We start from the raw sequence: 21,761 nt of genomic DNA on the forward strand, positions 1-21,761 counted from the left end.
GTCCCAACCTGTAGCATATTTCTCTTTTTCCCATTAGAAAAGTTGGTCTCAGCCTTTCGTTTAAAAAGGAGATAACACCCTCCCTTGTTCTTGATGATTCTCTCTGCATAAAAACTTTCTGGGCAACCTTCTTTTTGCCTCAGTACGACCTTACCTTCCCAGCGTGAGATGTCTTTTCGATTGCAAGAGTCATTATCGTGTCATCTCTTCGATATTAATGTTTTGATTTCCAGGCACTGTAATGGTCTCTACCTAATGCTTTCATTTAAAAAAATCTGTAAAGTTAGCCAATCAACAAGACAAATAGTATGCAGCCTATTTTTTTCCTATTAACACGCTTGCCATACTCAACTTCTTCATTTATCCTTATGTTTTAAAAGGAGCTCTTAATTACTTCCAGTCCCATTTCAGTTGTAAATGCATCTTTGTTGCCATTCTTTCATCATAATAAATCCTTCGGCCTATTCAAAGAGCTGACACTTCACCGCTGATTTACAAGTGACCCATTTTTATTAATCAGATGTTGGCTCTGACTCTGTTGTATCTGTAATACCATTATGGATAGCTTGTGATGAAGAGTCCCTTTTTCACTCTCTCCACAATGCACATTTTGCATCAGTTTATTGTTTGTAAAAGAACAGAAACCTGCCTTTTTAAAGCAACTGCCTCTTGCACTGTCAAACTCATAAAATAAGGCCTTAACATGATTTCAAATAAATATCTGCATTTACGCATTTGCTCCTATAGAAGCCTGTCAACATGAACTGCCTTGGGGCAATTTTCAACTAGGAGAGCTTTATAAGCATCAGACAAAATGGCTGACCAAGTTGGACAAAAGACCACGTGCCTGAACAACTGAATATTGGCACTGTGGTCTGGTCATACGTCATAATACCATAGTTTGTCAATAAATGGATCAAGATTAACAAAATGGTAAAGAGCTTTGGAAGGGGCAAATCAAAAAGAGCCAGTCAGTTTTTGGAAAGCATTAAACCAGAAGAAGTAGGTTCATATAGGTTCGTTTATCATTTTGAGGTCATTTTCAAGACGTTAGAACCACATGAACCCTACCAGGATATTAGCAATGTTAAATGTTGCATTGTTCTCCAGACAACGTGCTTGTATGTTAGAGAAATTGCTTCAATTTTCCCTTCTCTGTCCTGTTTAGTGGTCTTCAGACAATAGTCTCTCACTGTAACCCAACTACAAGGTGGGGTGAGGAACATGGAGCATTGCAGATGTTCCAGATTCCAATTCCCAGAATCCCATGCTAGCATGGCCAGTGATCAAGGATGATGGGAGTTGTAGCCAGCAATATCCGGAAGGACAACAGTGCTCCATCCCTCATATAAGGTTTGTATTTACAAAGTACAGTCGTACCTTGGAAGTCGAACGGAATCCTTTCCGGAAGTCCATTCAACTTCTAAAATGTTTGGAAACCAAAGCGCGGATTCTGATTGGCTGCTGGAAAGATAACTGACAATTTAATTTCATAAAACTATTATTCATTATTAGAGGGACACAATATTTTCTTTTTTTATTCCTTATTAAAATAATACAGCAGAACCTCAAAAAATAAGCAAATATACCTTAATCAACTAAAGTATCAGTTTATTAATCTACTGATCATGCTGATTATGGCCCTAATTATTATGAATTGGCTTCTTGAATTACCATCAGTGTATCTAATTTTCCTGGTTCTTCAATACAGAAATTATCTAATTAGGATTGTTAGCTAAAAATTTCATGGTTATTTTTGAACTGTGGTTTATGACATATTCCATATGTTCTGCAGAAAAATGAAAAGTGAAACCAAACGTTTTATGTAAAGCAAAATACAGAACAAATCTGTGGGGAATTTGTGGTCCCCTAGATGTTGCTAAAATACAACTCCCCTCATCCCTGTCCCTTCCATGCTGGCTGGGAGCTGATGGGAGTAAAATGCACAGATTCCTGCTCTGAGGTAAAACGTCTGGGAAGTTTCTATTATTATTATTTATTTTCTTATTTATTAAATTTGTATATTGCCATTCATCCGCACATCTCAAGGCAGTTCACAACATAAAAATATGATATAAAAACACAAAATACATGATAAAAAACAATGATGAAAAAGAAATTATCAACAACCCCCCTCCCTCAGGGGAGTTTAGATAATTCTGTCATAATTTCTCAGAGGTGTTCTTCACATCCCATGGTTGTCTCATACGCTTTTATATTAGAAAAAGAAAAATTTAAGCTAATTTGGAGCTTCCTCCTTACAGAAAACTGTCAGCCATTGTGTCTGATGAGTTGATAATGTTCTGGTAAAGAAGGCATAGGAAATTTTTTAAAATGGAAATTCCCTTATTCTGAATAGGATTCCTTGCAAGAAAAGGGAAAAGTTGACAGCTATGGGCATAGGACACAACAACACTTCCGTTTAATGGTCTCACAGGGAAAACTCCCAGAACCTAGTAACAATGAAGGCACTTTTGACAATACAGGGAAAGGAAATTTCTTTTTTTTAAAATAAGAATTTATTATATTTTAACAATAAAAAACACACAAAATACGACAAACACTACAAAAAACTACAAAAAAACTTACAAACACTTATTTAACTATCCTTATCCTCTTTATAAGCATTATTTTGGGACCTCCTCACATCCTCTCTTCTGCGTTCATTTCTATTCTTCTTTAGTAACTTTATGACATTGTAAAATCTTCTTTCTCACAACTAATCTTAATCTTTACAAAACATAATCATCATATACCTATAATCTTGTTCCTAATAAAATAAACATTACACAACTCTAACTTCTTATAACCTATCTTAACTTAACTTCAAATTACTGTAGCCTTAAATATCCCCTGATTCCAATTTCAAATGTTTATCTATTCAGATCATTTCAAATAATTCTTAAATTTCTTCCAGTTCTCTTACACCATTTCCCCCCCTCTGGTTTCGGAGTTTCATGGTCAGCTATTTTTATTTCCCCTTTAAATAATCTTTCTTCACCCCATACCTTTCCTGACCCTTCTAACCCTTCCCTTTTTTCTTCCCATCCTGGAATTCGACCATTCCTCTTTAACTTTCCATGCTTGTTCCCAGTTGGCAGATTTGGTACCTGTTATGTACTGAGTTGAATAGGATCCAAACTGCAGCAGGCTGATTGGTCCTAGAACAATAGGATTGAGATTGCAGCAGTCTGACTGGTCCCAGAACAATAGGATTGAGATTGCAGCAGTCTGATTGGTCCCAGAACAATAGGATTGAGATTGCAGCAGTCTGATTGGTCCGCAGGAGCCACCCAATCCAGCTCCAGGTGGAAGTGAATCTGCACTCTGATTGGCATACAGGAGTATCCCTGAATTAGCCAATCACGTGGGGCCCATTGTGTAAATAGTGTATATAAAGCAAACGTTTTGGGGGAACTACATTCCTCACTACTATGAGCTGAATAAAGAGCATGAAATTCACACTCGACTCCGAGTATCTTTCAGCACCTAAACAAACAAACAAACAAAGACCCCTGAGGTGGGACTGAAGTTCCTCCTAAAACAGAATAGCCCAAAGGGAGAGCTGAATGTCGTTTCACCTGCCGACCATTACTATTCGACCAATGCAAACGCCTGTGCAGAGTAAGCCAATATGAGGGCGATTTAGCTCAGGGAAATGCGCGGAAATTTATTGCAGGACCAGCTGGTGATGTTGTAAGTCTAGTCCCACCGAAAGGTAATTGGAAAGCACTGTGCAAAATCCTGACACAGTACATGGAGCAGCACAGATTGTCATCATGCCCTAGGTAGGCATCAAGAGTGGAAGTATGGATAGGGGGTCTCAGTCTCACACAACAACAGGATGCCTCAGAGCTTTATCCGGCCTTTGTCAGTAATCCAGAAAGCTAATATGGGAAGAGAGCAAGACACATGTTTGAGCCTAAAATGTTTAATGCAAACACCACTCCAAATCTGCTGAATTTTGCTTGCAGCACAAACCATTGTTGACTTAAGCTTCCCAGCAGCTCAGCGTGGAAAAAAAATACTAAGAACATTTTATGGTGCATTTTACAGTACATTTTTTTTGTGAATAAGCTCAGAAACTAATCCTCTCTTTAAAAAGGAAATAAAGAAAAAAAATCCAGCCATTTTAATTATATGCAAAAGAGAAATGAACGAATGTTTGTTCATTCCACTCACACCCCACACATTGTGCAAATGCAATTCACACACATCATCCGTTAGGTATTTTCTACGAAAACTTCACCCATAACGGGTACATAACTCATTGCTTCATTGTCCACACTTGGGACCAGTTCAGATTTTGGAAACGGCTCCTTGAGGAACATCCTGGGCTTTCTTGGGAAAGCAGTTCTGTGAAGGAAGCAACATCGGAAGCAGTTTCTGCCTAGCACAGAACTCAACAGCTTTGCATGTAACATTCTTTGGGAATATGGCTTTAGCAGAGGTGTTTTGTACCAGCTAAAGAGAGGAGAAGCAAGATATGAGAGGGAGGGAAGGAAGGAAGGAATGGAGGGAGGGTATTCTACATTACAGGTAATTCAAAGCACAGAGAACATTACAGGTTATTCAAAGCACAGAGAACATTACAGGTTATTCAAAGCACAGAGAAGCAAACTGGCAAATCTTAAGAGATGCTGAAAAGATAGAGAGGCAAGTTTCTGGCAACTCCCTTTGGACAATAATGACCTGGAACTTGATGCATTTATGACAAGGTAGTGCTGCCATATGTCTGGGGAAAATGGCATCCAGGCCATTGCTGAATCAGGAAAATGTATGGCAGGTTGAGCTATTTTTTATTTTTATTTTTTTAAAAAGCCACCACCCCCTGTGGCGGATTGGCCCTAAGATGGAGGAGGTATGACAGCCCAGCGCCGAAAGAGTTAAGCCACCTTCGTGTGTGACGGACAGTTCATCCTTTGGGGGTGGGGCGTTCCCCGGTTTAAAAGGAGGGAACGGCCAGCGGCCGTTTTGGCAGTTGGAGAAGAGGGAGGGTGTGAGTGGTGACTGGAAGAAGAGGGGTGTGGGGCCAGGAGAGTGGTGGTTAGGATAGGATAGGATGAAGATTAGTCAGTTATACTGAAAGAGTTGATATTTTTGATGTAACTAAGCTGATGAAATATCGAAATACGTGAAGCACGATGTTCTGAAATAAATGAAGTCTTGTTTTTTCTGTTGAGCCAAGAGAAAAGAGGCATTTATTTGGTCCAGCGATATATGGATGCTCATGAGGAGGGGAACTCAGGGAAAAGGCAAAACTAACCGGCAGGGTGATAGTTTGTGTCTTGGAGTTTCCCTCAGGAGGGGCAAAAGGGCAGAAACCTCGGTAAGGCTACACAGTTACTAAAAGGGTTTAGATGACTGGCGCAGCGGGGGGAATCTAATGAGAAAGAGAGCCCCAGAGCTGATATTGCTGAGAGGTATTCCCAACCCAGGAGCCCAGAGCAATATATATACATATAAAACAGGCCACGACAGCTGGACAAGAGAACCCCGTTACCAAGTCATCCCTAGTTATAATAAAAGTGAGATTATCCTCACATACGGACCTCAAGGATCGAGGTGGGATGTATGGAAAAAAGTGACCCTGAACACCTCAGAAGTAATACACTTGGTAACAGAGGGGTAGTTGGCAGGGAGGTTCGTCGCACCCCCCCAAAAAAAACACAACATACTGCATTGCACCAACTAGTCCAACTAGTTCAGCATTGTGGTGTCTACTCAACAGTGCTGTGCCAAAATTTCTAAGACTTTTTTTTTTGAGAAATTTCCCGGGATATTTAATTCCGTATTTAATTTAAGCCACATGTAACGTTTCCGTGCGCTGCTCTGGTTCGCCAGCTGGCCACATGACCCGGAAGCTGTACGCTGGCTCCCTCGGCCAGTAAAGCAAGATGAGCGCCGCAACCTCAGAGTCATCCGCGGCTGGACCCTAATGGTCAGGGGTCCCTTTACCTTTACCTTTTAAGGATGATTCTACAGGCTCTTTCTCTGTCTCAAAACGCACACAGCTCCTTATAACCACAGACCATTTGTAAGTATCCATGCATATCAAAAATAAAGACATAAACCAGCAGCCCTGGAGCACCAGCTGCAATAGGCCTGATTCTGCCACGTAGGAATATGCTATTGTGTGGATTGTCATATGTAATGATCCTTCAGGATTTTTCTTCAGCGTACACGTAAATCACTGGGAAGCTACACCTAAAAGCTTTGGCTTCTGAACGTTGATATACTATGGGGTGTCCCGCTGTTTTTGGACTACAACTCCCATAATCCATAGCTAGCAGGACCAGTGTCAGGGATGTTGGAAATTGTAGTCCAGAAGCAGCTGGAGACCTAAGGTTGGGAAACCCTGGTGTAGACAGTACTGAGTGAGATGCTCCAGTATATCCCAGTATAAGGCAGCTTCCTATGTTCCTATCTCATACCACTCCACGCGAGTGGCGATGTGGTCTAAACCACCGTGCCTCTTGGGCTTCCCGATCAGAAGATCGGTGGTTCGAATCCCCACAACAGAGTGAGCTCCCGTTGCTCTGTCCCAGCTCCTGCCAACCTAGCAGTTCAAAAGCATGCCAGTGCAAGTAGATAAATAGGTACCACTGTGGCGGGAAGGTAAACAGCATTTCTGTGCACTTTGGTTTCCGTCACGGTGTCCCGTTGCGCCAGAAGCGGTTTAGTCCTGCTGGCCACATGAACCGGAAAGCTGTCTGTGGACAAATACCGGCTCCCTCGGCCTGAAAGCAATATGAGCTCCACACCCCATAGTCGCCTTTGACTGGACTTAACCATCCAGGGGTCCTTTACCTTTTTACCACTCCACAACCAGGCTCATTTCAATATGAAATAAATGGATAAAATAGGCGTAGATAATTGGCTTCGTTTCACATTTGGGGTTTTGCTCTAAAGTATGGTGGGAGTTTCCAGTTCTTTCCCCTTATGAGACCCAATGCAGACTACTTAGAAGTGCAAAAAAATGCACCTCTATAGTCATGTAAGTTGAGGCTCCAATACTTTGGCCACCTCATAAGATGAGAAGACTCCCTGGAAAAGCCCTGATGTTGGGAAAGATGGAGGGCACAAGGAGAAGGGGACGACAGAGGATGAGATGGTTGGACAGGGTTCTCAAAGCGACTGGCATGAGTTTGGCCAAACTGAGGGAGGCAGTGGAGGATAGGCGTGCCTGGCGTGCTCTGGTCCATGGGGTCACGAAGAGTCGGACACGACTGAACAGCTGAACAACAACAATAGTCATGTAATGGATATAAATAGTGACAATTGGGGTAATTCAAATTCGGGGGTTTGATTCCTAGACCAGTACCATTGGCCCACAATGGCAATGCAGTACTAGCTTGGGAAGTAGCCACATGATCTGTGCTATCCAGATATCTGTGGTTTGCACAAAATACAAGAGCAACAAGAAACCCATCCAATGGACAAGACTTTTCACTTGCTGCTATGTAAGACTTAACCTGACGGAGACAAAATGAGACAAATCCTACAGAAATTCGGAACTGCCAGGTAAGAAAGATAACTTCTTCTTTTTTTGGCACATTGGGAGAAAAGAAAACCTTCTCTAGCTCTTTTAGACATTTCTAAGTGTTTCTTTTTTAATGGACTGTATGCCACTAAAACAATCTCCATCATTATTAAGAGTTCATATTAAGTCTCATTGCCTTCATAAATGCATATTGCTGAGAATGTTGACTTTAATGATAATGTAATGGCATTTGAACATTTAGTCTGTAACATAATTTATTTGAACAAACAGTGTCGTACATATGGTAAAAAATAATAATATTAAAGTAAGCTCTAGCACATATTAAATTTTTAACAGGCACAATTCTAATATTGTCATCTCACGTACTGTTAAAGCTTTATGAAGCTATAAGGTTAGTGGCATGGCATTTGCAGGAGTTCCTTTGATGTGCTCCAAAATAATGAATATTTGGGCCAGGCAGGGAGGAAGCATTGCCTGTGGGAACATATCATGTCCATGACTTGAAGTTTAATATTCCACCCCTGCCTTGCAACAAGACCTCTTGCTATACCAAAAGTTACTGGGGAAGATATAATCCCCATCTTATAGATCAAGTTCCTGTTCGGCAGCTGGTTCGACATGGCAAACCTGTTGCTGGGCTATGTCACTTTGCAATCATTTGCAGGTGAGCGAACTCATGTGTGCGTGCTTTCTCATTTAAAACTCCCAAACGAGACATTGCACATTTTTGCCACGACAAGGCAGTGATCCATGAAGGGGATCAGCGATGTTAGGAGGCTCCTATTCTATAAAAAAGGAAAGAGGGATTGACTGCTAAAGGACTCTGAGAATTGTTAGCTCTGTGAGATGAATAGGGGCCCCCTCTAACAGCTCTCAGCACCCTTAAACTACATTTCCCAGAATTATTTGAGGGAAGCCATAACTGTATGAAGTTATATGATGCTGCCTTAAATATATTTTGCAGATGTGGCCCAAGTTTTTTAATAAGACATTTGACTTCTGTTTCACCAACAGGTGACTAATAGGGCCACATCGTAGCCTCCAACATTTCTCCAATGAAAATAGGGACATCCTGTAATAATAATAATAATAATAATAATAATAAATAATAATAATATCCCAGCCACTCTGGGAGGTTTCCAACATAAGTTAAAACATAATGAATGAATATACTTTATTCGGTCACAGATCAGCATAAAACAAGATATTTGCATTTATAAAAACAATGTAAAATATATATGTTTAAATGGGTACTCATTACATGATGAGGGCATATTCAACATATCCAGCCCGACTTAAACCATGTCCTTAAAATCATTGATTAAACATAGATATAACTAGTAAAATTTAGACTCGGGTATCGGTTCTATGAGATAGGCTACTAAAATATAGATCCAACAATATTTTAGGCCACTATTTAAAGTTGATTTACATCACAGACCATCTTTCGACGTATATCTATCAAGGCTGCACAGAATCTGGTGACAGCGTAAGTGATTTCTGGGCTTTCATCCTGTAATAGCAATGAGATAGTTAAAACATAATAAAACATTGCACATCAGAAAATTTCCCAATACAGGGTTGCCTTCAGATGTCTTCTAAAGGTTGTATGGTTACTTATCTCATTGGCTTGGAGGTTGCATAACTCGATAGGCTCCAACATTTTTCTGCTAAAAATAAGGACATCCTACCATACTCTCCAACATGTTTTAGCTGAGATTCCTGCATTGTACTAGATGGCCCTTGGGGTCCCTTCCAACTCTATGATTTCTCCATTGAAAATAGGGACGTCCTAAGGGAAAGCGGGACATTCCAGGATCAAAACAGAAACCGCAATGGCTTCTGTAAATTCGAGACTGTCCCTGGAAAATAGGGACACTTGGAGAGTCTGTTCTATTTACTGCTTCATGTATCACAACATCAGACACTGCTGAGGCCTCATCCTCATTTGAGGTGAATAGGAAGGTGATCACCCATCCCAAAAAGATTAGGATATTGATATATAGCAGAGAGGCGTCCAGTACCCAACACTGTCCAATTGTCCTATATGCCTTTGCAATTCCAATCATCTCCACCCATTAATTTCCCAGCATCCTAAGCCCACAGGAGATGGCAGCATCTCGAAATCCTTGCCTCGGCAACACTGGTGGCCGTTTCGATCTACTCTCCCACTCTCTGGGTATATGGCTTTTTAACGTTTGCTATTAATTTTAATGAAAATGATTGAAAATGATATTCGCTGAACGTTTTGGACATTTTCCAACCCACGTTAATACTTAATTGGAATGTGCCTCGGGCACTTAACATATATTAGCCTCGTACTCAGGGTTGTTTAGCTTTGCATAGGATGAAGGGAAATTGTAAATAACCACATGCCTTTGGGCAATGAGGCCATGTGGCGCGAATCGAAGGTTAATGAAAATGACCTTTCATGTAAAAAATGTGAGTGCCAAATGCAAAAGGAAGGGTTTGTCACACGCAATAAATAAATAACATTTTAACAAGCATATTTGTTCTTTCCTCCAACCGCTGCCTTAGTATTTATTTTTTTGCTGGGGGGGGGGGGAGCGGGGGTGTACACAAGATATCCATGTGGCACTCCATTGTCTCTCTGGATGAAGTTTCTATGAAGTTTTAGTAAAAAATACCTAATGGGTGAAGTCGTTGCAGGGCCAAATTCGGGGGAGGGAGGGCAAATGTATACCTACTGTATACCGGTCCCTCTCGATCGGTGGCAGTGAAAAGCAATGGAGCGTAATCCCCACCCCACCCCCACCCCGTCACTCTGTTACTCCATAGCTTCAAATATTCCCGACAAGTCAGGAAACAAAAACAGTTTTTTTCCTCTGCATCGTTTTTACTAGTGAATCATTCCCCCCCCAAAAAAAAGATTTTGCCCCCATTAAAGGGTGGCTAAACTAATTTTGGGGGTGCTGGGCAGATCTTTGCACCTGGGTGGTGCATATGCTAAAGATGGCTCTGTATCTATCTATCATCTATTATCTATCTATCATCTATCATCTATCTCTAAATCACCTATCTATATCTATCTATCTATCTATCTATCTATCTATCTATCTATCTATCTATCTATCTATCTATCTATCTATTATCATCTATCTATCTATCTCTAAATCACCTATATCTATCTATCTATCTATCTATCTATCTATCTATCTATCTATCTATCATCTATATCCTTCTTTCTTTCTTTCTTTCTTTCTTTCTTTCTTTCTTTCTTTCTCTCTATGTCTGTCAAAGAAAAGCAGTCTTTTCCGCCGCTGTCACAGGTTAGCAGCAACTCCCTCCCCAAAAAAGCTGAAAACTTTGAGTCCCCCTCCCCTAAAAAAGGTCAACAACTCAATGAAAGTTAATTTGGGGACGGTGAAACTAAATTTGGGGGCGCTGGGTGGATCTTTGCACCCTGGTGGTGAATATGCTAAAGACAGCCCTGAGTCCTTGCTTCAAAAGACATTAGAGAAATTAAGCTCAAGTAGACTGTGGGATAGGATAGCTCTTGGTAATGCCAGTGAAAGATTTGTTTGAGGAATGATCCCACTTTTGGTCCATTCAGTCCCTCCCACCCCTCCACACACACACACAAAAGTGGGGGGGGGAGTTAAAGACATTAAGGTATTCTATATTCTATACATGCTCCAGAAAGTATGTTTCAGGGACAACCAAAGCAGGGCTGCCATACGTCCGGGATTTCAAAGGCAGAATTGACATCTGGCGGGAATTACCGAAATGTGGTGCTTTGTCGTAAATTTTAGGCAAGCCAATGGGAAAATTAACATTTTTTAAAGGAAGCTAAACAACTTTGGGATCTTCCTTAATTTTATCTAGCTTTGATTAGTAGGGAACCCTGTTTGTAGCAGCAAAACGACAACCCAGAATATCCAGCTGGGGCAGCATACTAGATATTGTTATAGATTTGAGGGGAGCCCCCTAAACCCTAGAAACTGATAAATGGTAGGATTTTGATTGATAGGGATATGGATACAAGTACAAGCTGCAAAAACTGTGCCAGACAAGGAATCCCTGGGCTGGCTTCTGCAAACTAGCTTGGTTGGCCTCCTGAAGAGCAAATCTGTTAACACGACAAAAGGGGTTGAGGGCCATCTGAGAGGAATCATTTGGCCTGGGGAGACAGATGTTGCCAAGGCGGTGGGGTGTGTGCTTGAGGAGACAGGAAAAGAGAGTTTTGGAGCAAGGGGTGCTGGGAAAAAGAGGGAAGACAAAAGACTGGGCAGGATGCATGAAGGCTGGCTGGGAGAGGCTGCAACACTTTGGCGGGTACAAGCCCCTCTTGAAATAACCATGTTGTAATATCTGGACCTAGCCGACAAATATCATCACCTTGCCGACAAAGGTCCGTATAGTTAAAGCTATGGTTTTCCCAGTAGTGATGTATGGAAGTGAGAGCTGGACAATAAAGAAGGCTGATCGCAGAAGAATTGATGCTTCTGAATTATGGTGCTGGAGGAGACTCTTGAGAGTCCCATAGACTGCAAGAAGATCAAACCTATCCATTCTGAAGGAAATCAGCCCTGAGTGCTCACTGGAAGGACAGATCCTGAAGCTGAGGCTCCAGTACTTTGGCCACCTCATGAGAAGAGACCCTGGAAAAGACCCTGATGTTGGGAAAGATGGATGGCACAAGGAGAAGGGGATGACAGAGGTTGAGATGGTTGGACAGTGTTCTCGAAGCTAGCAACATGAGTTTGGCCAAACTGTGGGAGGCAGTGAAAGATAGGGGTGCCTGGCGTGCTCTGGTCCATGGGGTCATGAAGAGTCAGACACGACTAAACAACTAAACAACAACAACAACAATATCTGGACCCCTTCCATGTGTCTCAATTCTGCAAAGTAACACAGACCCCAAACCCCCAAGAATAAATAATAATAATTATTATTATCTTGCAGAGTGGGGGTAGCGGCACCCAACTTTTGTTTTTCTTTTTAATAGTTTTTATTTGGATTTACAAATTCATTCGCACTCATAATCACAAATAATAAAAATAACACAAGATTCTTCTGAATCTCCAGACTTACGTGCCCTAATGGCAGCCAATAGTGATGAATTGGAAGAATAAATATATGATCCCCTTTAATCAACGGATTGACAATATGACAACACTCACAGCTTATGAACGGACTGCTTACAGACGTAGACTTTGTTTGGATTGGTAATCTTCTTTGGTGATCAGTCGTAGCCGAGTAAGATTGTCTTCCATAAAGGAAAACAAAACACAATAAAAAAAATTCCTTCCAGTAGCACCTTAGAGACCAACTAAGTTTGTTCTTGGTATGAGATTTCGTGTGCATGCACACTTCTTGCATGCACACGAAAGCTCATACCAAGAACAAACTTAGTTGGTCTCTAAGGTGCTACTGGAAGGAATTTTTTATTTTGTTTTGTTTTGACTGTGGCAGACCAGCACGGCTACCTACCTGTAACTGGTTCCATGAAGCAAGTGGTCTTAACAGTCTTAACAGTAAGTCCGTAAGTGACTGTGGAGGCCAATTCTGGATCCACACACCCTTCCACAGTGGGGACATAGGTTTTCAGGCGGGAGTTGATCATGGTGAGGGTTTGCCAAGCATGCCTTGCTCTTAGCATGTTTCTTCTTAGCATGGGATTTCAAAGCCCATGACTTCGAAGGCTGTTCTCCAACTGGAGTGCTTGCAGGCCAGTGCTTCCCAGTTATCTGTGCTTATACTACATTTTTTAAGATTTCCCCTGAGAGCTTCTTTAAACCTCTATTGTTGTCCACCGGTATTTTGCTTTCCATTCTTAATTTGGGAATAGAGTAGTTGCTTTGGAAGACTATAATCAGGCATCTGAACCAGTCCAACGAAGTTGATGTTGGAATAATCATTGCTTGGGTAAATGTGACATTTGGAATGAGTTTATACAAAATGCGGCAGTCTATTAATATCTACCTATGTATTAGGATAATAACATCATATATATTTATATAAGAATGCATGGGAGTATATTACATTGCATTTTTGTATAATGCTTCTTTATACACATCTTTGTTCTTTTTGTTATTTTCTCATTTTTCTTTTCTCATTTTCTCTGTATCACTTTATTTCTTTATAATTTGAATTCCTCCAATAACATATAATAATAATGTCTGGTCCCAGTAAGCAACCTAGCAGCCATAGTCTGAGATCGCTACCATTTCTGAACAGTCTTCCCTCGTAAACATTCCGGAGCCATTTTTTCTGTCGCCTGCACCTCCTAGCAAAAGGCCACTGTGCATATTCCCCCCACCCCCCCAAAAAAAGTTCTCTGCCATTCTTAAGTGGGAGACCCCATCCCCATCCCCACTCACAATGCCTGACTCATTATTTTTCAACTTTTTGCATGTACAGTCACTCAGTGTGTTTGTGCTATAATGGGACAACTGTATCCTCTATAGGATAATGTCCCTTATATAAAACCCACCAGCGGTAATGTTCCGTTAAGTTGTAGATTTTAGCGAGACATTTGGACAGCAAACTTAAAATTGAAAATTAATGGTCTCTGACATCCCAGTACTAGATGAGCCACCGTGGCAGGAAATAAGGTTTCGTGGCGGGACGTTATCTTTACTGTATTGCACTTAAAGGAAATGTCATGATGCAAACATGATGCCCTTTCAAAGGGCTAGGGTGGATCTCATATGTGTCAGGAAACCCCCCTGCCTACAGCGAAGGAGCGTTTGGAGTATTGAGACCCCCCCCCCAAATTGTTTTCCAGCTCGGAAAGCACAACCAGTGAAAATTCCTCACATTCCAGTGGAGAGGGGGGGCCAGCAGCAACAGGAGGCATGGAACAGGGTGGAGGCATGGAAAGGACACAGCCTCAACGCCGGGGGGGGGGAGGGTGAGATTCCCACGCTTGGCAGGAGGGAGGAAGTTCGCAGAAGGGGGAGGCGTGAGTTTCAAATTCCCCGGTTCTTTTGCTGGACAAGGAACAGGAAGTAGCCATTCCTGGGATCTGCAGTAGTTAGAGATAGACGTGTGTTTTCAGCTCTCACTGTACATATTTGAGCACAATAAAGAACTTAGCTTAGAAGTTCCAGCGTCTTGGCTTTACTCATGAACAGCCACTGATCGTTATTACAATATGTTTCCACAAAGATGCAGGGGTGGGCTGGACTTAATTAATATTTGCAATTGGCTTTGTAGCCAAAGATAGCAGAGAAAGAAGAAGCCGCAATCAGTCCCTGAGTCTACTGTTATACAAACCTGCTGGAATAGCTTAGTCGGTAGCAGCGGCGGGGCATATGTCCACGCTGCCCAGGGCGTGCGCACTCCCAAGGGGGGGGGGTGGAGCATGCTCCCGAGGGTGTATGGGCACGGAGGGTGCCTTCCCAGGCATGGGAAAGCTGCTTGGGTGCAAGGAGTGGCGCGCGTGCCCTGCAGCCAGGGGCAGAGCGAACCGCCCACGGAGGTGTAGCGAGCCGCCAATGGCGGACATTCAGCACACCGCCTGCCTGCAACTCCCAAGCCTCCCCCAAGTTGTCTAAATGAGGGGGGAAGAAGAAGAAGAAGAAGAGTTTGGATTTGATATCCCGCTTTATCACTACCCGAAGGAGTCTCAAAGCGGCTCACATTCTCCTTTCCCTTCCTCCCCCACAACAAACACTCTGTGAGGTGAGTGGGGCTGAGAGACTTCAGAGAAGTGTGACTAGCCCAAGGTCATCCAGCAGCTGCATGTGGAGGAGCGGAGACACGAACCCGGTTCCCCAGATTACGAGTCTACTGCTCTTAACCACTACACCACACTGGCTCTTCTCACACTGGAAGGGGGTCATGCCGCCGGCAAAGCTGCACAGCTCCCCCCTTCCCCCAACGGCTCGGGGTAGGCTTGGGAATCGCGGGCAGGCGACGCGCCAAATGTCATCCCCCTCAGCGAAGACACCCGGGGCGGTCCGGCCCCACCCCTCCTCTGCCCCTGCTTGGTAGAGCATGAGGCTGTTAATCTCACCGTCGTGGGTTCAAGCTCCATGTTGCGCAAAAGATTCCTGCATTGCAGGAGGTTGGACTAGATAACCTTCAGGGCCCTCCCAGCTCTACAATTCTATGATTCTATGGCCATAACAAGGGCCAGTTATTCCATCAGGCACAGCAAGGCAGATACCTAGGAAGGCAGAGTGACAGTGACAATGCTGTGGGTGTCATGTGGGCTGTCTTGCTCCTACCCTGCTGCCCTCAGGTACTGAGGCTGATGTTCGCGCATCACTAATGCTGAATTAAAATTCAGCTGATGGCCTGGTTGATTTCTGTGTGTGTTATGGAGGACGGCGCCATCTTGCCCTTTCCCTCAGGCATCATAATGCCTTGGGCCAGTTCTGATCAGTGCTTGTAGTTATGCAAGTCTATCCCTGCCCTGCTATTGGGCAGATGCCAAGGATAGAACCCAGAGCTTGTGTATATGCAAAGCATGTACACTCTTAACAGGACCAAAGATCTCATGCCTGTTCAGAGAGGAACATTCATTCATTCATTCATTCATTCATTTCCTTTCATAGGTTCATAGAATGGTGAAATTGGGAGGGACCCTGAGGTTCATATACTCCAAGAGGACACAGTCACTTCCTCCCAAAGTTCCCAGTACTTCCACCTTGGTCCTGCCTGTTGGTGAGGACCAGATCCAAGACAGATAATTCCCTTGTTGCTTCTTCCATCTTCTAGGATAGGGTGGTCCAACGTGCAACCCTTTTTTTTTGGCAGCCCTTCACAATATTTGATGCCTTCCCAGTTGTCAAGGAGCTGTCAGGCAAGTGCAGGTCATCCATAGCTCAGGACAGTACTTGTGACACAGACTGCAAATACATAGATTTTAATCACAGACGGCAAACAACACAGCAGAGTTCCTCTGGCTCATCTCACCTAGCTGAGGATGCTGCTGGAACTGACCACTGGCCCTGCCTTCCCCCTCTAGCCTATCAATCCAGATCCCTGCCAAGCAATGAAAGACTGTGGGAAAGGGACTGACTTCTCTTGGTCTCCTGCTATACCTACTGAGCTGTGTCCAGGGCTAGTGTAATACAAATATTTAGTTTATGGACTTAGGATTTTACATTGTATTTCGTAGCTTGTTGTTCGTTGTTTTGTAAGCTGCTCATCAATGTAAGCTCCATGCCTCATCGATTGTTGCACATTTGCTTGGGATCCAGGGGTGAAGTTCACATCTGCCTTAAAATAAGAAACATTTGGCAACCCAGGATTTATTTATTTTTTCCAGTGGAAGACGTTAAATCCTACAGATGGGTTCTTTTTTTGTCAAGGCCCTTCATGGATGTGGTGCAATGTTAAATGTCAGATTTTCATAATGCCATCATTTCAAGGTTTAGCCATGCAAGAGACAGCCAGTGAAAGTTTGGTGCCTGGGGCAGAAAAGACAGGAGGTGCCCCCTCCCTCCCCACAAGGTGGTAAAATATAATCGTAAATGAAATAATTGATAATTTGGTGCTCTTTAATGCTTACTCTCTGGAGGTGAGGCCTGCTTAATGCGTGTCAAGGTCCCCAAACCACCTGTCAGGGATTGCTCTTCCCTTTAGATGTTGCTCATGAGTAACGACAAGCCTTCAGGTAAGCTAAAACTATTTATTGTCCATAATGGAATTACAGAGTCTCTGGACCACGACTGCTCAGTTAGTTTCAGTTTCCCGGAGTGGTGGGCTTCCCCCCCCCCCGCCAACAAAGCCAACGGCTCGGCACTCTAAAATGACATCTGCATCGCCTCCTTCCCCCCCCCCCTCGTCACTTCTTCCTGTCTGAGACTGACTGCTCTTGGTCTTTGCCCTGCCATACCGGAGCCTGCCATCTCCCCCTCTTCCGGAGACATTTCCTGATGGGGGCTGGAGCTGGGAGATGAATCTGTGGAGATTATGGGTGGCTGTTCTCTATAACCCAGTGACTCCCCTTCCCTGGAGGAATCGCTATCTTTTCTCCCAGCTCTAGCTTGCTCCTCTGTCTCTCCCTGCTCCTCCCGAGTAGTCCCTCTATCCCTGACACCACCCCTCAAATGAAACACACCTCACACAGAAATTGAAGTTTAAGGTATTTGGCATAATTTTGGCCACAACTTTATTAAAATACAAAATATGTGAGTGGTTGCTTAGGCATTGGTTCAGACTATATGTCCCGCTGGGGACAGAACTGACATCCGCTTGCCTGTGGAGTCAGTTAAGGGATAAACACTTTGGGGAGAGAATGGGAGCCGGGGGTCTGACCCTCGCCTCTCCCCTAATGCTCCCAGGGGCTCTTGCGTGGCCCTGGCCCCCAACCGGAGGATACGGACAAAAGCATGGCGAGCCTCTGGATTCCTTTAACGGAATTCCCTGCGCAGCAGCAGCATTGGAGGGGCAGCCACAGCCAATCCTGACCCCTCCACCAACCAAATTAATAACCCAATGCCTAACCGCCAACCTTACAAGTTGTGATGAATTGCTACACAGTAGGCAATAACCAGATGGCACCAGCCAATCAGCCAAATGGAAAAATTCCTACCAGGCCCCTGCCCCAAAAGCAGACGACCCCATGACCAGTGGCGTAGCAAGGTCATATTCAGAAGCCTAAATTATAGGGAGGGAGGGCTGGCGATCCAATGCACGCAGCAAAGAGGAATCCCATGCTGCATGCAAAGAAATATATAACCTCTGGGCTGCCAATCAACAATTGCAACATAGAAATCTCCCCCAACGACACCCAGAGCCCAATCACAGCAATGGTCATCTATACGATCCCACCCAGCAACAGAGGGGAGACTTGCTGGCCCCCACCGCAACACGTGCTCTCCATGAAGGAGAACCCGCTTTGCTAACCTTGGAATGTGGTGTGTGATTCATATTTAAATGGAATGAAGGATCTGAAAAGATCCCCATATGTTTCCTGAAAAGGATAAATACGGAACAGATTTCCACCTCCCATGACCTACAGTATTTATGCTGCTAATTTATCCTCGCACATTAAAAAGATGCCTTGTTCAGTCATTAACAACTGGTACATTTCTTTCAACACTGGGGACTCAAGAAGTGTTTCTTTTATATTAATGAGGTATTAAATAAAAACGAGTGTTATGGAGGATAAATAACACGATGGGGCTCACAAGAGATTTTGCAAAATCGCTATGTGATCTTCAGTGTTCAGGATCAGTGAAAATAGTCATGGTCATCCCTTCACAATCTCATCCTTAATTATTCCTAGAATCACAGAGTTGGAAGGGACTCTCAAGAGTCATTTAGTCCAACCCCCTGCAATGCAAGAATCTCAACGAGATATTGCAATCAATAAAGTTGTGGCCTGAATTCTGCCAAAAACCAAACCAAATATCTGTCTCCTGTCTGAATTTATTTGGGGAGGGTAAAAGGTCTAAACATGCAAAACACTAGCTGGAAGAACAGCCAGGTCCATCCATATCCCGGCTGTAAAGCCAGACTTTGTTCAAAAAGCCTTCTTCTGCCACAAGCCCATTCCATAAGCAGGAGACGTGTTGCACATATAGAAACTTTTAGCTCTGAAGTCTATGTTCTGCAGCAGAACTTGATGAGTTCTATGAGCTGAGTGCAAGATGGCTTCTCTGGCCGAACAGCAGAACTAAACTCCTCTGAATGAACTGTTGTGTCATGGGTTCTGGTAGCAATAAGTCCAGCAACACTTCTTAGTGAACAGCTCTTTATTGTAAGGGTAGGACAAGACTGGGGAATAGGGGGTAGGGAAAGCTCTATTTATAGACACATTGGGACAGAGGGAAAAGATACATTTTAGCGGGAACCAATAATATTCAAACTTTCCGGCGGGACCCAATCAGGCTGTGGATTGTGATTGTACTCTTTAAATTGACCAATGACATTACTCTACCCGGCTGACAGAATATCATACTTAATACACAACATGAACTGTATTATTTTATCATGCCAGGGCACTTGATTCATTTCATTAGACCCTGCGGGCTGTTAAAGGCCCCCAATGCCTTACCAGGCCCAGTAAGATGAGCACAGCAGACAATGCAATATTTAATAAAACTCAAATTAGGTCTCAGAAGAACAATAGAGAGTATGTTAAATATTGCCTCAACACTATGCTCCTCTGCTCATCTACATGGGTTGGAGAAGAAGAGATTTCTAACACACCTGTGGAAAACTGTAGCATCCACAGCACGATTGGAGAGCTGGCTGAAGATGAATAAAAAACACATTTAATTGAACATGGTGAGCAAAGCTGAACCTAGCAGTGCCCCCCTGAGCATCAATTATCTTTCATTTGCAAGGGTCATCTTGTTTTTATTCGTACCGTAACCTACAGTGTCCCATTTTGACCTTTGTTTGCCAGATACTTCTGTGGGGAGACAATTCAACAACTTGGGTATGGCCTCAGAGAATGACCTTTGTTTGCCTTTGGGGGACAATGCTTTGGGTGTTCCACATTTCTTGGTCACTTGCTTTGAGTGGAGCAGATTAATCGGTTTACCCTTTTAAAAAGGATACTGTTCTTCATAAGAAAATATTAATCGCATCTCCTTCAGAACAAGGATAAACATAGCTGTCATTTAGATAGAAGGCCTTGTGACAACATGATGGATATGGTCCTAGCAGCCTTGCACTGTTGACCCCTTTAATTGGGCTTCTTAAATGTTTTATGCAATCAGTATGAAATTCAATCAGCATTGGGAACTGCTGATTCCTATGAAAAGAGTGATCATTTGATAAAGCTTATAATGTTACCTACAGTATCACTACACATTAGCCAGAATCTAGGAAATCACAGAAAAAAATCTCTTCTCTGTGGCCCTGCAGACAGAAGAGTGCAACTGTGAATAATGAGGGCCTGAATATATGAAAAACTCTATCCCCCATGGGTGTAAATGACAAACTACTCCATTAAAAAACATAATGGTGTGCCAATAGTAGCCTTGCATCAGCAAAATGATTTGGTACCGAAACCGGGCAAGTATGCTATATTGCTGAGATGCGGAAAGAAGGGTTGGTGTGAGTTCGGTGTTGGTTTGCAAATCTCCTTTGTGGCCTAACTGATCCAAAGGTTTCCTGTGTCAGAAAGTAAATGATCAGATTTCTATGTAGCTGAGTTTTACTCAGTGACGACCCATTGACATCAATGGACCTCAGCTGGTCATATTCATTACATTCAGTTGGTCTGCTCTGAACATTGGCTACAGTCCGGTTTTTTCGCAAAGCTGATACAGTCAGAAACTTTGACCTTACTCACAGTCATTCTTTTCCGCCTTGCGCACCAACTGTTGACCAAAATGCAGAATGCAAACAGGATCCCTGAATTGTCTGTCAAGATTCAGATGGAATTTGAAGCACTGAAGATAAGGCAACATTTCTCAAAGATCTTGAAACTGCAGTACTTCAAAGGGATTTGCCGATACAAATCTTTAGGACTAGCGTGGCAGACACCATGTTGGGATAGTCATGAGCAGACATGTTTTGCAGAAAGCTTGCTGTAAATAGCTGAGGCACAATAAATAGTTATAGTTAATGCAGGTATTGGTGGTTACTCATGAGCAACACACTACAAAGGGAACGAGACTCTGACACTGGCCATTGAAGACTTTAAGCTGCCTTATACTGAGTGTCTCCATTAGTTCGTCTACCTCAGTATTGTCTACACAATAGGATTTCAGACAGGGGTTTTCTCACAAGCCTACCTGGAGATTCTGAGGATTGAATCTGAGACCTTCTGCCTGCAAAGCAGATGCTCTACTCTGTGTATTTTTCAGTGTTCTGAATCCAATGTTGGTTGAAGGACCCTGGAGCTGAGGTAGCTAATTTCTCCTGAGCAACCGCTGCACTTACATCACTGTTGTTTGTCAGAACGCTGTCAGGGTTTCCCACTGAATCTGAACTGCTTCCTTTTCGAAAGTAAAAATAAAATAAAATTATAATTTTTATATGGCTGCACATCAAAGGATGTCGTAATTTACATTCTCAGCTAATGTTGCAGATGTTGCTCCTAAGGCTTCCTTCCAAAGCCCAATATGAAGCTTTTTGATTACCAGAAAACAGTTATGAGCTGCTATCAAGGGTCCTTATTGACACTTGACAGCATGAATTCTCCTTTATTGAAATAATTACTATCGAGTTAAGAATAGGTAATATCACTTGCGCTTTATTTATGCCTTTGCGATGTGCCACAATATTAAAAGCCATCAACCATTGGCATTGCTATTTGACGACATCGTTTAATCTCAAACATGTGTTGCTATAGAATTGAGAGATAAATAAAGGAATT

Source organism: Lacerta agilis, chromosome 16 (assembly GCF_009819535.1).
Source record: "Lacerta agilis isolate rLacAgi1 chromosome 16, rLacAgi1.pri, whole genome shotgun sequence".
Classification (NCBI taxonomy): Eukaryota; Metazoa; Chordata; class Lepidosauria; order Squamata; family Lacertidae; genus Lacerta; species Lacerta agilis.